Raw genomic sequence first — 16644 nt, forward strand, 5'->3', positions numbered from 1 at the left:
CCTAACATGAAGAAGGAGCAACCTATCTTGATTCACAAGTGTTAATATCACAGTCATGATTCACATGCATCTGAGAACTAGCAAGGTCTCCCTCCCTGACCACTGAGATCTCAGCCTGACTGAGGTACAACATAGAAACCATTGGCCTGATTTTCCACAATCTTGTAACTCATGCAGCTGGCTATTTAAACCTATCCAAATGAGGTTGTAAAACACTACCAGAGGCATATGTGAATGGAGGATTTTGATTGGTGGTGTTTTGCAAATGTATAAATGGTAGCACAAGATGCAAGGCTCTGGGGAATCAGGCCCCATGACTCTGATATTAAGATGATAGAGTGATAACTAGAAGACAGTAACAATCCTTTATGCTTATGTGGTGGCTTCCATCAGAGGATCTCAAGACACTTTACAGACATTGCTTGATTTAGCCTTACAACCCTCCTGGGATATAGTGAAGTACTATTATTTCCATTTTAGAAAGGACAGAGAGTCAGATTCATCCTTGATGTAACGCCATATGGTTTATGGAGGTTGAGACAAAAATATATTACATTCCATTTATACATTTATAACATTAGGCATATAACTCCATATTTCGGTACCTAAATAAAAATAGGTTGATTTTCAGAAGTGCTGAGAACCAACAGCTTCAAATGAAGAAAATGGGAGCTGCAGGTGCTGAGCATTTCTGAAAATCAGGCCATTTATTTTAGCTGTCCAACTTTAAGCCTACAAGTTTGAAAATGCTGACCTAAGTCACCTAAAAAATCAGTGGCAAAGCTGTGAAAAGAATCTGGAAGTCCTGACTTCCAGGCTGGTGCTCTAACCAGTACATAATGCTCTATCCTTCACTCCTCCTTAATCTCTGTTGTCTTTCCCGTCCAGGACTGGGTTTTGGGGGGGAATTGCAAACTAAGCAGCTGCAGGAAGATGGCATCTCCAATAAAGCCTTCAAATTAATGAAATAATGACAGGCTCCTAAAGGTGGGTAAGGAATCACAGTGATGCACACAGCAGGGGCCCCATCTACAGTTCTTCGAAGGAGCTGCAGAAGCCCTAAGAACATGCTGATCTTCCTTAGTAAGGGAAAGATTGGGCGAACCCACCAGAACCGACATTACTGTGAAAGCTTCTTTGCTTGCAAGGGACAACATTCTGCATGGCAGGCAGTCGGTGATGGAAAGAGCATACTTTAGTGCCAAAGAATATGTTCTATGGTATGTTCCTCAGTTCTCTCTTTTTAAATCCCTTTTCTATTTCATACTCCCATGCTCACTGTCATGGTATGTTCGAACAACTCTTCTAAGCAGCAACAGTTGGAACATGCTAAAACTATGTTTAAAGGTATAATCCTGCTCCCATTTAAATCAATAGGAGTTTACCTATTTTAACTGAAGCAGGATTGAACTTTAAGTGAGGACACTCATGCAGAGATATCAGCTCCATGAACTGTCTGGCTGTCTTGCTCATCCTTGTGATAGGTCAGAACATATCTTTTTAATACGTCGCACTGACAAACTGCAACTTCACCAGTGCATCCTGGTACTTCTCTGAAGCACTTTTTACCAGAATGCCCAGCATTGCTGCTGTGAATAGGAGCTTTTGGGCAATTTCCAAACGCAACTGACCCAGGGCATCTACAACACTTGGGATCTCATTTTGGCTGCTGTAGGCTACACTGCTTCAGCTGGTCCTGAGTGAAAGACCTCGTCCCAGGCATTGCAACCAACTAGTACAATTGCTTCTGTGAGTTGACACGAGGTGCTATACAAGGTATTACAAGTTTGTTTGTTGCAGCACTCTTTCATTTAATACAGGCAGACCCTAGAAGCACTAAGAACAATATGTCTGAACCCTATTACTTCTAGTTAGCCCCTGCCACAGCATACCCAGGTCTCCTGGACTCCCAGGGTGCATCACACCATCCTGCTACCATACAGTCAGAACTGGTGATTCAATTGTCTCTATCGATGTCCTGCAGTGTGTGTGCAACTTTGTTCAAATGTAATGAGGAAGATGCCAATTAAAAAACCACAAGAGCCCTGCAGTTCAGTAGCCTGATTCAAATTAGATACCTGTATGAAGTGATTAAAAAATAGGTTTTCTAAACTTAAGGATAACAAGAGGACAGTGTGTTTAATTTATATCAGCGGGGGTCAACAAAAATGTAAAAGGACTATGCAAATACTTCTTATCCCTGCAGAACTGCTGTTGAAGATGCACTGAAGAGAGAAGGAGAGAATTACAATGTGCTTTTGGTGTGCTGCACAATGCACAGCATCTCAATAGTTCTCCCATCTCAGTAGTCATTACTGAAAGCCAGACCCACTTCAACAAAATAACACTTTCTACTAATATAGCAGCTTTCATCCACAGATCTCACAATGCATTACAGACACTAATGAATCTAACCTTACTACTCCCTCAGTTAGGAGGGCTGTTATTATTCCCATTTTACAGACAGCAAAATGGAGGCAAAAAGAGAAAATTGCTCACTGAGAACAGAACTCAGATGTTGGACTCCCAGTCCCAGGAACGGCTGAATGGCTCTGGCTTTTTTTTTGCCGCCCCAAGCAAAAAAAACAAAAAAAAAAAACCTGCGGGGCAACCAGAGCACCAAAGCAAAAAAAAAAAAAAAAAAGCAAACCGTGAGCAAATAAACAAACCGTGCAGGGCGGCCGGAGCGCAAGTGCAGAGGGACTCCTGGCGCTGCAGACGTGCCCCGGGCAGCGCGGTGGAGGGAGAGGGAGAGGGAGAGGGAGCGGGGGGGGAAGAGAGAAGAGGGGTAGCGAGGGCTTCTGGTGCACCGCCTACCAGGAGGGCTCCGCGCCGCTCTGGTCGGCAGGGAGGGAAGGACATGGGCTGCCCTGCCGGGCTTGCTACAGACCTGGCACCAGCTGGGGCAGACGGAGGGCGCAGCCCGCTCCCAGCAGGGCGCTCCCCTCCTCCGCGCCACCGCCCCCTACAGGGCGGCTGAAGCAGTGAACCAAAAAGAAAAAACCTGCGGGGCGGCCAAAGCGCCGACGCAGGGAAAAAAAAAAAAAGGATTTGAGGGAATGCCGCCCCTTAGAATCTGCCACCCCCAGGCACAAGCCTGCTTGGCTGGTGCCTGGAGCTGGCCCTGCCCAGTCCCATACTCAAACCATTAGAGTACACACCCTCTTTGTATTAGGAACAGGATCTCAATTAACCCAGTCCATTGACAAGAGTGGAGTCACAGCCTCTAAACTGTAGCTGACTTCTCCTAATATTATTTAATCAAGTGTCCTGACAAATATTATGGGCCAGATCCTAAACTGGGGAAAACTGACATCGTTCCGTTAACTTCAATAGTGCTATACCAATTGACACCAACCGAGGATCTGGGTCCAAGTCATAATGTAGTATCACTGCATCATAACCCACATCCTATATGATGATCCTTTGCTGTCATGTGACCTCACTGCATGATGATGGCATCCATATGTCAGGATGATGTGTACATTTGCATCACCACTCTGAGGTGACATTGCTCCCCTAAAAGAAGATTCTGTGTACTGTTATGACAGCGAGTCGTGACAGAATCACTGAAAGCTAGTTTACATTAGGGATTTGTGCACCTGCGTAGCTCTACCAGTGCAAATCCCCACTGTTTCAATGGGTGCCGTGCATCTATGCTGGGTGTCTGCATCAGTAAACCTTACATCAGTGCAGAAAACCCTAATGTAGACAAACTCGGAGAGATGACAAGTGGAGATGCAACTTCACAACAAAATGACACTTTACTACACTACCAGATCAGAGAACAATAAAATGAATAAGCTCTATTCCCTGCCCCTCAGCACTAAACATACACACACATATATTTGGGGTCCTCAATTCTTTAATTTTTTTAAATAAATAAACCTCGTCAGTCCCTTTATTGTGCTACAATTATTGGCACCTAGTAAAGCCCATAGCTCCACTATCTAACTATGCATCTGTTTTTTCTGCCCATCCACTAAGTTTATGGGGTGCTGGACATTACCTTTATTTGCACCAGTGGACAATTCAAGACCGATTTAGCTGTTCGGCTACTGTATAAGACCCACTCCCACACAGTACAGTTACAACGCAATGGGATCTTGTTACATAGCCTAGTCCATTGTCACCCTCAGTTATATAATTATATGGTTCCCAAAGGCTACCTATAATTGAATTATAGGGTGCCTCATGACATTTCAGGCAACATTTAAAGGACTATGAAATTTGAGCAGTCCTCTTGCCATCTGGAACAAGAATGAGACACCCCACGATTCAATTATAAATACCCTCTGGGAGGCACAGAATTAGACTATGAAGTGGTTTTACGAACTAAAAATATTCTATTTTTTAAAAAGAAAAACATTGTAATGAACTGGTCAGTACGTGCATTGACCACTGTCTTCTACTAGCTAGAATTGGAATTGCTTAACTTTGCGTCAGAGGTTCTATACTACTATGAGAGATTCTCCTTTGGCTCAAGTAGTCGGGCCTTTGCAGCCTGTCCTTACTGTCACTAAGAGGTTTCAGGTGGACATTGCATAGAACATAGTGAAAACCACGGACTCCTAATAGGTATAGAGTTATCATATTCTTACTGTATTCACATCAAATTATAATGAACACTACTCTCTACTGCAACTGCCTAATGAGTATGGGCCAGAACCTTCAGTGGAGCTGCACTAATTTCTAGCAGCTGAGGAACTGACCCTAAGTGTGCAAAAAAACAAGAAAGACACATCACTAGCAAAGGCTTCGGAGGCTAGGATTTTGATTCCCCTGGTGTAAGTGAGGGAGTTTTTGCTCACTAGTCTGTGAGCCTGCACCCAAATCACCTGAAAAATAGTTGGGCCAACATTTTCAAAATTCATTCATTTTGGATATCATTTCAAGACAACTAGGATCTGATTTTTAAAGGTGCTGAGCACCCACAATTCCAGCTGAAATCAATTAGAGCTGTGGGCACTTACTATGTCAGAAAATCAGGCCCAGATATGTAGGTACCCAAAATTAGTAGCCTCTTTTGAAAAAACTGACTCTGATGTGGGTCAGAACAAGGAAAGAAAAATAAATAAATACATTCACTTGTTTTTTGGTTTTTTTTTTGAGATTTACTATTTCACAGAGTACGTACAAGAATATCTATGTAGAAAGGAGAACTTGGTGAGAAAAGACAGTACTGCCAACTCCAACCATTCAAAATCCATGAGTCAGGCCCCCAAATCATGAGACTAAACATTATTGGACTTCTGGGTTTTGAAACTTTAAGGTGCACTTGGGTCAAGATTTCATACTTTAGTATAGTACTAGGAGGACTAGAAACTTACCTTTTACTAAAGTGAGTGCTCACATGTTCACTTGACTCCAGGAGCTAGGGCTTTAAGAAAAACATCAAATATCTGGGAATGGCTGAGCCATTACACACATTGAATCTATTTCCCCCACGTTAAGTATCTTGTCAAACTGTCTTAAATGGACTATCTTGATTATCGCTACAAAAGTTTTTCTCCTGCTGACAACAGTTCATCTTAATTAATTAGCCTCTTAGAGTTGGTTGGGCAACTCCCCACCTTTTCATGCTCTCTGTATGTATATATCTCTCCTCACTATATGTTCCATTCTATGCATCCAATTAAGTGGTCTGTAGCCCACGAAAGCTTATGCTCAAATAAATTTGTTAGTCTCTAAGGTGCCACAAGTACTCCTGTTCTTTTTGCGGATACAGACTAACATGGCTGCTACTCTGAAACCTATCAAATATCATGAGATTTGCGGAAAAAATCAGGAGAGTTGATGACAATAGTGAAAAGGAGCAATATTGGGCCCCACTACGATGCTGATTGCTGCCCCATATAAATCTCTGAGCTGTCCAGGGAATAATTTTCCCAAGCACAGGCACTGTGTAAGCCTGCCATATGAAACATAGCCCTGATGATGGGGCAGGCCTGCAGCATGCAGCCATAAGGTAGCCTGTAATCAGGAAGTCACAAACATGGCATAGTCACCTTTTTCCTCACCCCTAGGCGGTACAGCACAAAATCACATCCAAGGTGCACAAAAATATCCCGAGCTCTGCTTCTGCTGTTCCTTGGCAGACCAAACGCTGCAAAGGGTGCTGTGGCCAGTAACAGTGCAGAGCACAGAAAGTTAACCAATAAAACTATCAAAAAATGCTTTTGTATTATTATTCTGAGGAATCCACTCCAGCAATTGAATTAGAGACCTCTGTATCCAAAAGCACTGAAGCAGCTTATGAAGAATTCACTGTTTCACTAGTAATGCAACAAATTAAGGGCCAAATCTTAATCATCTGTTTCACACTTCATGGGACTTTGTGTGTGTAGGTGAGCAGGATTTAGCCCTGATGATCCTTAAAGCGTCTAGTCACAAGAAGACACTGGTGAAGAAGCAACAGCTAGATGCATTAAAGCAAAGGATTGTCCTTGTTTGAATATTCCTTGATTTTATATAAACATAAGATCTCATGCCTGATCTCAACGAAAAACGCAGCAAGACTGGTTCCAATTAGAATCTAGTTCTTTGCCTGGAGGTGAATATTTTTGGATGGTTTGAACACAGTTTGTTCAGCTGTTTTACAGTATGCGTTTGGAGGTGCATTTTTAAAAAAAACTAAATATTAATTAAAATTCTCTTTGGTGGAGAGAGACGGAGTGTGTTTTTTATTATTAAAAGCCATGCAAATTAAAAGCAAAAGACGATGTTAATTCAGATTTCAACTACACAAGAGTCAGAGTTAAGAGGCCCAGTTCTGTAAAAATCAGAGGAAGCTCCACTGAAGTCAGTAGAGTTATATCACTGTAAACCTGGCCTAAGTGAGATTACAATCCAGCTCAAGGTTCCTAGAGAAAACTCTTCCCCTTTGCATACATTGTATTAATTACTGCAAGGTCTTTCATACAGGAGCATACAACACAGGTTAAGGTGTCATAGTGTTTGCAAAATGACATGATGGAAAAGAACTTCACTATGTTTTATACTGCTCTTCCAGTCAGGCTTTGCAAATACACTCAGTTGTATACATACTGGTGTGTACAACAGCATTTTTTATAACTGCATAAATGATCTATTATCATGTAATAAGACGAGACCCCCATTGTAATGTCTATGGAATTAAGCACAATTACGGTTGCAATTGCTGGGGGAACTTTAACTTAATTTCTTGACTTCCAGTCATTTAAAATATCAACTATAATGTTGCATTCATTTTTTTTTGCTTTTAATTTGTTTCATTTCCAGATTTCTCCTGCTTTGAGGGCACGCTGAAAGCATTTGATAGATCAATTTCCTTCAATAATAGATTGATAAAAGGCATTTTATATTAACTACTACATTGCCAGCCTCCTATTCCACCTGCTGAGTTTTACTGCAGTTTACAGTGAAGTCAATATAACAACAGGGTATAACTCATATCTGACATCAGTGGGCATTTAACTAGATATACCTGCTACATTAGGTAGCAGGATGCAGGTTAAGGACATAACTCAAAATAATTTTTGTAGTTGCCTGAGAATTAATGGATGTCACCTCTACTACACTATCCTAGCCTCACAGATTTGAGGATCATAAATAGAATAGACCTCAGGACTTTCAGTTTAAAAAAACAACAGTGCTCCCACTTGAGCTAAAGGAAAGTCTCCATTAGCTGCACAAGTATTAAGGCTTACATCCTCCATCTGCAGCCAAGAGATGGAGACAAAAATCTCATTCATTTCTTCAGGTCTGATATTCTCTCGAATAAAGGATACAAGTACCACACATATATTCCAACCCATACAACACATAGCCACAAGTTAGGGAAAACTCATGCTCAAAATCTGGGATTCCCCAGGCTTCAAATAAACAAATAAATAATGCACAACAATCAAACACAAGTTGTAACACACAAAGACATGAGAAAGCTTATCTATCTGAAATACCATAAACCCTCACTGCAAATAAGTGTATCAATAAGTATTTTTCATGTTATCCATTCACTATTTAAAATAGACACAGGAAAGGGGAGTCCAGGGGTCACTGGACAAAATTAAGGGGTGATACTTTCCAAAACTCCACTCTTAATCCAAGCTCCAACCAGTCATGATGCGAAAATGTGATCACACTTGTAAAAATCTTCATAAATATAATCATCCCTTTTCTTTCTTGTGTTCTTTGATAAGCAGTGAAATAGTTAGCAATTATGACATTCATATGATTACCATTAGACTTCAGAGTTAATGGCCCAGTTCACACCTCCCAGACCTATAATTTCAGGCTATCTGCAGACAGCACAGCATCAGTTCACATCCAGTTCATGTTTTAAAGCTTATATTTGTGGCCATAAGGGCTAGAGGCTTACTATTTTCTAAATCACAGCTTTAATTTTAGAGCACAAAATGGCAGCCCCCAAGCAAAAGCACCAGCTCACCAAGCTACCAAGAGTCAGCTCTGTCTGGCCTCTGCCATAAAAAAGCAAGGCAAAAGACTTACAGGCTCTCAGTGCTATTTGCAAGGCTCAAGCTCACCCATCTTCACCTACAACAGGTGTTCCCTTCAGTTCAACAAGGCTCATTGATTAAAACAGCTCAGGACTTACAAATTTTCAAATCCATCTTCTTCCATTAATTTTAATGGAAGATAGCTGTCTAAATCCCAGAGATGGCTTTGCAAATCTCTGCTATTGTGCTTAAAGAAACATATGAGATGCAAATATTTTGTACATCACAGGAGAAGGAAGCAGAAAACATTCCTATTAAAATTGATGGGTTAGATCAAAGAATGAAATCTATCAAAAAACAGATGGACAGAATGGGAAATAAAATAAGGAAGAAGAGCATAATCTAAGTAGCTCTCCTTAAGAAGCATGAAATAACTTCCCTTAAGGGTGTATAAGAATATGTTTCCAGTCTTTCTAACTAAAGCTAACAGGAGTCTGGATTAAAAATGTGACATTACTGAGAACAGAAGGCATACTAAGGGTCCCAGCAAACAGTCTGTAAAATTGGTGAGCAAATTATTGTTGCCTTAACTACCCAATATCATGAGTCTGTGGCCAAAAATGACTTCACCACTGCCATTACATCCCCACTGCAGGACTTCATGGCTGTACAGGGGATAGAACTCAGGATCCTTTGACTCCAAAAGCATAGCCCACACTACTTGAGCAAAGGTGGCACATGCACACTATCTTGCACCTATTTAGTCTGAGAGTTGCTATCTTATTATCAATGAAAGAGAACTAAGAAGAGCAATAGGCAACTGGAAGAACTTTACAGGAACTGATGGCAGATTAGAATGGAAGTAGTCAAACACTGAAGGCAGCAAGATTGGTGCAAATTTGGATAACATAAAACATTTCTCTTTCTAAGATGGAACCCTCTGGTGCACAGTAGGTATAAGAAGATGCAATTTTAAAAATCCCTAATAAAAGATGGGATTGATGAGATGGTGCAATGCCAGGCAAAACTGCAGTACATTTATTCTGTTATATCAGATTTGCATTTAACCTGCTAACAAGAGTGCAAACTGGCTAGGAGTACTGCAACTCTAGACAACAGAATTAGTCTAGAATGCTTCTCTACAATCTGATGGTCCAAAGGGATGTAACTGTAAAAGTAGTGATACATTATTGCATTTTTTTGCTGTTATTTATAGCCAGTTCAGCAAGGAATGTGAGATACATTTTTATTTGAGATATATTTTCATATATAACAACAACCCAAATGGGATTATTGCAAATTTTTTTCTTTTTTTAATGCTTGTCACTCTGAAGCATTGATAGGAACATAACATATATTGAAAAGCATTTTGATACTAGAAACATTTGGCTCAAATTTTAATCTGAGTGAAAAAAATAACCATTCTAAAAACTTAATAGAGAAATGATGAGAACATCAAGATATTTGTTCCTTTTAGGAAACAGTAAGAAATTTATCAAATTGCATAGCAGCCTATCTGGGAATGAATGGTGTCACTGATGATTGGAGAGAGGGATATGGATAGTGAACAGAACCATTTGTCACTGGATGTTGTGGATAGGCTAATGGGTGTAGATGTGAACAGGTATGACTGCTTGGTTTTCAAGGATCTAGAAACTTCTGGTACATGGCAAGGGCATTTGATAGTGAGGTTGTATAGAAAGCTGGCTAGCTCATCTCACTTTTCATTCTGCACAGCACTGAACTCACTAGATAGTTGTTTCTCATTCTAACTGTAGTCAATAAGAAAGATTCTGATCAATGCTACAAACTGCGTTCAGGGTTTAAAGATTACCAAACATCAGTGTACGGAACTGACTCATCATGTTTAAAGTTGAAGGAAGTGAGAGGAAACAAGTGTCCGAATGGACTGACATAATGAAAAGAGATAATTCATGTAAACATTGTCAAGAAGTGTTAATGAGCCAGATAGGACAGATTTATGCCCATCTCAAAAAGTACAGAAAATTTTGCTTCTTCAGATCCTCGAAGACCAGATGTACCTTTGATGAGTTTGATGATCCTGAAAGTGATTTTCAGTGCCATCATCATCAATGAAATGTAGCTGCAATGTCAATTTAAGTCCAACCCTCCTACTAACTTTTCAACATCAGCTATCTTAGTTTGTCTTCAACACCCCAAAAACTGCAAAGATCAGTAAGTGATTATGCCATAAAAACAATTTGAACTTGATAAGAAAGATGCAATCTTCTTTTATATGAACATTGTCTTCAATGGAGCAATTTAAAAAACTGACTGAAACAACTGCATTCAGACAGCATTCAACTTGGAGGTCCACTACTAGATGCTCCAAGTGCAACAATTGGGGGGGGGAGGGGAAATTAATGGAAGAACTAAAAGAACCAACAATGACATTAATGCAAGATGGCTAGATAAACAAAAGAAATTACCTAATAATGACTAAAGCATCCACACAGGGAAATGTGTTATTGCATAACACTGAATTCTACATCAAAAATTAAAAGCACAAATATTGTGATGAAGTTGCTAAAGATGCCATCCAAGAATGCAGAGAAAAGCATGGCGAGATCTTTGCTATTTGCTCAGACAACAGAAATAAGATGAAAAAGGAGAGAGAATTTCTCAGGTGCAATCTTCTAGACTTTGGATGTTCCCCACTGTATTTCAACATCATTGAGAGAGAAAAAACTCTAAGAGTCATAAATTACATTGTGGAAGTTCAAAAATTCTTCAGAAACCACCATCTACCTAACTGACTGAGCAAAAAGAGAGGACTGATGCCCCCATTCCCCAGTAACAACTCTCAGGAAGATGTATTGCTACATTTGCATCAAGTTACAAGTATGGTGAAATTTGCACTGGCAACAAGGAGGATTTTGATCAAAACTTAGCCTGCATGATATACAGCAAGAAACTTTAAACAGAGGCACTATATTTACAAAAGATTTAGATTACAGGCCAATGACACTACGGTTGGAACCTCAGTGGAAGTGTGGTTTGATCTAATTAACAAAGAACTAAAACCACAGACGGACAAAATAAAAAGTTATTCAGTGGCCCTTTGGAATCTTTCCATTTCTTAGCTGACTTGACTGATCCCAACCAGAAAGGTAAGGGGTAAAACCCAGAAAAAGATGAAGAGATTGATCAAACATATTCCTTACTTTTCTTATACCCTGAAAACCTAAATCTACCCTAAATCTCTATTTACAAAGTAGGTTGTGTCAGTGTATTTAATTAAAATGGTGGGAAAATATGGACGTTAAATCACAGAAGCCAGGGCAATTGAATTCAGAATTGTTGGTTTTTAAAACACCTGCACTTCTGTTCAGCCAACTCAGCATCACTTTTACATACTTTTAGTCTGTTCAGATTGGCTTGACTAGGTAGTAAAAGCAAATAAGTCACCAAAAGTGCACTAGTGCGTAAAGCTAGTTAGTAGGCTGAGGATTTAATTAGTCTGTTCTTGTGTCTTACTTACAGAATTGCAAACTTTTCATTTTGGACAATATATTCCTTTTTGTGTTTTATGGGTAAATATACTTATGAAATGAATCACATAGCTTGTGGATAGTGTTTCATTTCATTAAATCTTTGTGGTTTTTTGAGGGGTTTTTCAATTTTAAGTAGTTTTTCCCCCCCAGGCTGAGAAATAGATCAGAACCCCCTTTTGCTCTCCACCCAGTGGAGGACAGGTATTTCAGCTAAACAACTGTGAAAATGTGTCAGCCAGTCCAGTGCCCTGTGGAAGTAGCAAGACCCAAATCCTCAAAGGTATTTAGGTGCCTAACTCCCATTGATTTCAATGGCAGTTAGGAGCCTAAACACCTTTGGGGATCTGGGCCTAAAAAACTTTCATTTATTTAGTAGTAAAAGATGGGCTTAAAATTACGTTTTAATTGAGAAAAATATATAACAGAGAGTTTGTAATTTCTGTAGAATTTCAAATAAAACCCAGGATTATATACATCTTTGGTAAATTGTGTATCATTGCTAATTTTACAATGTAAAAAATAAAATAAAAGTAAATGAGAAAAGAAAGTGATGTAGATTGATTTGTGTATCTATTAATATTATATATGAAAAGAAAAAGAAAAGGAAAATAAACACTATGTAAACCAGTTTTGATGAAGGCTGGACAATTTGGAGACCAATAAAGTGAGTCACAGGGACTGACTCAGCATGAAAACAGGAGCTCATTCTTGCATTTTGACTGAAGGAAACAAAAACAGTCAATGGGTTTAAACTTCATTCTTTCTTAAAAAAAAAAATCACTGAAATATTTCCACCATATTATTCTCCTTTCTCATGTCTCCTCTTGGGTCCTGTTGTGTCTCCAGTGCATACTGAATTTACTAACTGCCACACAATTCAACTAGCATTAGATCCAACACACACTCAACCCTTGGATGTGGCATACTATAAAATTAACTCAAAGGGGTGGAATCTCATTCCACTTTTAAGTCTCTCCATATTTATATTTCACATGTGGTGTTTGCTAGGCCACTCACAGACGGACTGTAAGGCATCTCAGTACATGGGGGACTTTTGAAAAGTCTACTATGTCCTTGCCTGCACTTAGTCTCCCCAACATGGGAGATTTTGTACTCCAAGTATTAACAATATGATATATTTGCTGCCTGTTAAATCCACAGTATTGCCTACTCATGGATTTGGCAATTGTATGCAGGGCCGCCCAGAGGATTCCGGGGGCCCGGGGTCTTCGGTGGCAGGGGGCCCTTCCGTTCCGGGACCCGCCGCCGAAGTGCCCCGAAGACCCGCGGTGGGGACCCCCCGCCACCGAATTACCACCGAAGCGGGACCCGCCGCCGAAGCGCAGCCCGGTCTTCAGCGGTAATTCGGCGGAGGGGGGCCCCGCCGCGGGTCTTCGGGGCACTTCGGCGGCGGGTCCCGGAACGGAAGGGTCCCCAGCCGCCGAATACCGGGCTGCACTTCGGCGGTGGGTCCCGCTCCGTCTTGCCCCCCCCTCTGGGCGGCCCTGATTGTATGATGGCTGAATTTATCTAAAAAGCTAGAATTATAGCTAGAATTCTTCTGTCCTAGTTTGTCTCTAGGAGCTTGAACCTACAAGATGCTGGGCACCTCCCTGAGAGGGACTGAATTGTCTCAACTCCCAGTGAAATCAGTGGCAGCAGAAGGGGCACAGCTCCTCAGGCAGTGCTCAGGACCTTTCAAAATGGGGCACCAAGATTATTTAGGCTAGTGTAAATAATACATGCCTGAGATCTCTGATGGATGGGATCACATGAGAATTTTGTCTTAATATTGTATTCTCTCCAACACGTATGCATGGCATCTGCAGAGCAACATTCTGTAGATGCATGTGTAGGTCCATAAGCCATTTCAAGGCCCCCTCTGTGACATTCTGGATATCATCCAATTCACCTTTGAATATATATCTGGGGCACTGCTTTATGATGTGTTCGACGTTTGGATGTTCTCATCGCAGTCACACAAAGAGGATCTTTGATTTTCTATTTGTGCATCACATAGCTGCAAATTCCATGGTTCAATGTGGTCCAAAGTCTTTGTGGCAGGTCAAAACCCGCGGGGGTAGGGGGTGGCTTGTTGTGTCAGTAATAGTGTGCTTGTTTGGAACAGTAGATGAAGTCCAGACACTCTGCCATTCTCTGGCTGGATCCAGAGACATGAGGCAGTCACATGTGGTCCATTGTGGTTTTTGAGATTTCAGGCGTTGTTGGGGTATGTTATCCATAACCTTCCACATGGGAAGTTCTGGGTAGTCATCAGCGCTTTTAAGTTCTCGTACTGTGGCTATATCTCACTAGATAGCTGGATAGTCAATGTTTGCTAATACAGAAAGCCATGGTAGAGGTATTGATTTTAAAGTTCCTGTGATATTTGCATGGTCTGATTCAGCTGTCTATCCACAAGTTGGGTATGGCAGCTTCTTGTCCACTCCAGTTTATGTGACTGTACAAAGAGTATACAGGGCCAAGAACAATGTTCACAGCATCCCCGGCTTGTCCCTGCTAGCTTCTGAATTATGTTGATTCAAGACTTTGCTTTAGAGGCTTTCTTGGAGATGGTCATGAAAGGTCAGTCTGTGGTCAAAGATGACATCGAGATATGTTGGCTTTGGGTCATAATGCACCCTTTCACCACAAAAATCGACAGTGATTTGTGCAATTCTGTTGTCAAGGTGGAAAATAGAGACTACTGATTTGCTTGGATTTGGTCTCAGCTGACACTTTTGGAAGTACTCCTCTATGATTTTAGGGTCAGAAATAAGAGTCACTTCAAGTTCTTTAAGGCTACAGGCCTGAGTTGTGAGTGTCAAATCATCAGCATACACAAACTTCTGTGCTATCATTTCAGGCATATTGCTCATGTATACATTGAAGAGTGTTGGAGTAAGTACAGAGCCCTGTGTTACTCCACTATTCAAAGTGTGCAGCTTGCTGGTTTTACCTCCAACGTATATGTGCATCCTTCAGCTGCCAAGCATACAGAAGATCACTTTGGCCAGTTTCAGTAGCAGACCATCCTTCCAGACTGTGTCACATGCCGCTGACAGATTGATGAAAGTGGTACCGGTCTTGAGTTTTCGCTGGAATCCAGCCTCGATGTTTATAGTAAGGGTGAGGGCCAGGTTGCAGCAACTTCTGTGCAGTCAAAAGCAATTTTCTCCCAGGGTGTGCTTGCGTCCACAGTGAGCCCAACTGAATTATACAGTAGATTCTTATTATTAAAATATAGAACTGTCTCAGGAGGAAGCTTACCTGTTGCAGAAATATTATAAAATGCACAATACTATAAATTGCAAAACTTGTTTGTGGTTGTTTTCCTCCAACATTGCCAACTCTCACAATTTTATTGTATAATATTCAGTGTTTTTTTTCTTAAAGCCCCGTTTCCTGGAGCCCTGCAGGTACGTGACAATCTCAGCTTTCTTTTCAAAACAAATTCTGATACCCTCTAACATTTTACTGGATACAAATTGTAATGTGCTACAATACTGAAAACAGGTTTTTTTTTAAATGAACTCAAAAGTAACATGAAAGGTCCATATTTGTTTAGGCAGATAAAATATCGCCTGTTACTATAACCTTTTTAAAAGCATCTTCTGCCAGATGCAACTATCCCACATCAAAAATTATCATGCAAGGAGGGAGAAGGCCCTAGTAGTTAGAATACAAGACAGGGAATCAGGAGATCTGGGATTTATTCCTGACATTAACTTACCGTGTGACCTTGGGCAATTCACATAACCTCTTTAAGTCTCAGTTTATTTAACAGTACAAGGGGGATATTTCCCTATTTCACAGAGATGCTGTATGACTTCATTAATTAATGCTCATAAAGCACTCAGATCTTCATATGAAAGATGCCAGAGAAGATCAAAGCACTATTATTCTCAGGTGCTAAAATATGACCCTGCTTTTGTGTGAAACAAGCACTAAAACACCTGCAATTTCCATGACAGTCAATATCCCCAGTACAGTTCACAAATGATGAGAGCTAGCCAAAGAAAATAAATGTCTGGTCATCAGACTAAAAAGAGGCACAGTTTTACTAGTCCCAATCTAAATGGTAGAGATAATCAAAAAGAGAATATCAGTGTCCACAATGAAACCCATATTAATTATGAAGAGAGTTATGAAAGAAATTAATAATTATTATGGCATTCGCTGTAGGAATGTAATTGCATGGGCCAATTCTACATGACTCTTATGATGCTTGAGGTCAAATATGCTGAGTTTGAAATAAACTTTAATCTGCTCTGACCTAACATTGTATAAAAAGCTTCACATAAGTTCCATAATTCTGCCCAAAATAACAACCCACTCCTCCGTACTAAGTGTGTGTGGTCTGATATGCCAGGCTGAAAATAGATTTTGATGTCTTTCTTTTTTTAACTGGTGTTTTAGAAAAATTTTATACACAGCTTAAAAGAGAAAATTTGATATTGTAGATAACCAATATATTTTTAGGATTACTTGGTGCAACTTTTTCAAAGTAATCACTCTTCCAAATAAACCCAGCAATGTTTATGGAAATAAAGAAACAAATTATAACAATTTTAGGTAGCATACCACAGTCAAATAAATTGTGTTTTCTAATAAAACAAATTGACAGAAACACTAATAGAACTCCATGGTTACAAAAAACAAAAAGCCCAGGACTTTCAGTTCCAAAGTCA

The 16644-nt window shown here is 40.3% G+C and overlaps 1 protein-coding gene across 12 annotated transcripts in view; it reads right to left on the reverse strand.

Moving 5' to 3' along the window:
- Positions 1-16644, reverse strand: part of ZBTB20 (zinc finger and BTB domain containing 20) — a 646879-nt gene that overhangs the window by 613513 nt on the left and 16722 nt on the right. Inside the window, exon 1 of one of the 12 annotated variants that reach the window (XM_039497039.1) lies at positions 3359-3433. The exons of 10 other annotated variants lie outside the window; for them this stretch is intronic. The gene's annotated coding sequence lies outside the window, so the exon portion shown is untranslated. Of the gene's footprint in view, positions 1-3161; positions 3293-3358; positions 3434-16644 lie in introns of those variants that run through there. One more of the 12 variants, XM_039497042.1, reaches the window with a different exon arrangement.

Source organism: Mauremys reevesii, linkage group 1, assembly GCF_016161935.1.
Source record: "Mauremys reevesii isolate NIE-2019 linkage group 1, ASM1616193v1, whole genome shotgun sequence".
In the NCBI taxonomy this organism is placed as follows: domain Eukaryota; kingdom Metazoa; phylum Chordata; order Testudines; family Geoemydidae; genus Mauremys; species Mauremys reevesii.